This window comes from Arachis duranensis, unplaced genomic scaffold (genome assembly GCF_000817695.3).
Source record: "Arachis duranensis cultivar V14167 unplaced genomic scaffold, aradu.V14167.gnm2.J7QH unplaced_Scaffold_5501, whole genome shotgun sequence".
Taxonomy (NCBI): domain Eukaryota; kingdom Viridiplantae; phylum Streptophyta; class Magnoliopsida; order Fabales; family Fabaceae; genus Arachis; species Arachis duranensis.
The window spans coordinates 606,894-607,371 of record NW_026264955.1 but is presented as its reverse complement, the minus strand read 5'-3'; positions in this window follow the sequence as shown (position 1 = coordinate 607,371).

Genomic DNA, 478 nt, shown 5'->3' with positions numbered 1-478 from the left:
TTGTAACTGTTATTGTAGGAACCAGTTCATTTTTTTCATTATGAACCACTATCATGCCTCCCTTCTTAGGAACGACTTGGACAGGGCTTACCCAGGGGCTGTCAGAAATAGGATAAATAATCCCAGCCTCTAGTAATTTAGTGACCTCCTTCTGCACAACTTCTTTCATGGCTGGGTTCAGCCGCCTTTGTGGTTGAACCACTGGCTTGGCATCACCTTCCAATAGGATCTTGTGCATGCATCTGGCTGGGCTAATGCCCTTGAGATCACTGATGGACCACCCAAGGGCTGTCTTGTGTGTCCTTAGCACTTGAATTAGTGCTTCCACTTCCTGTGGCTCTAAGGTAGAGCTTATAATTACAGGACAGGTATCACCTTCTCCTAGGAATGCATATTTTAGGGATGGTGGTAATGGTTTGAGCTCGGGTTTAGGAGGTTTCTCCTCTTCCTGAGGGATTTTCAGAGGTTCTACTATTCT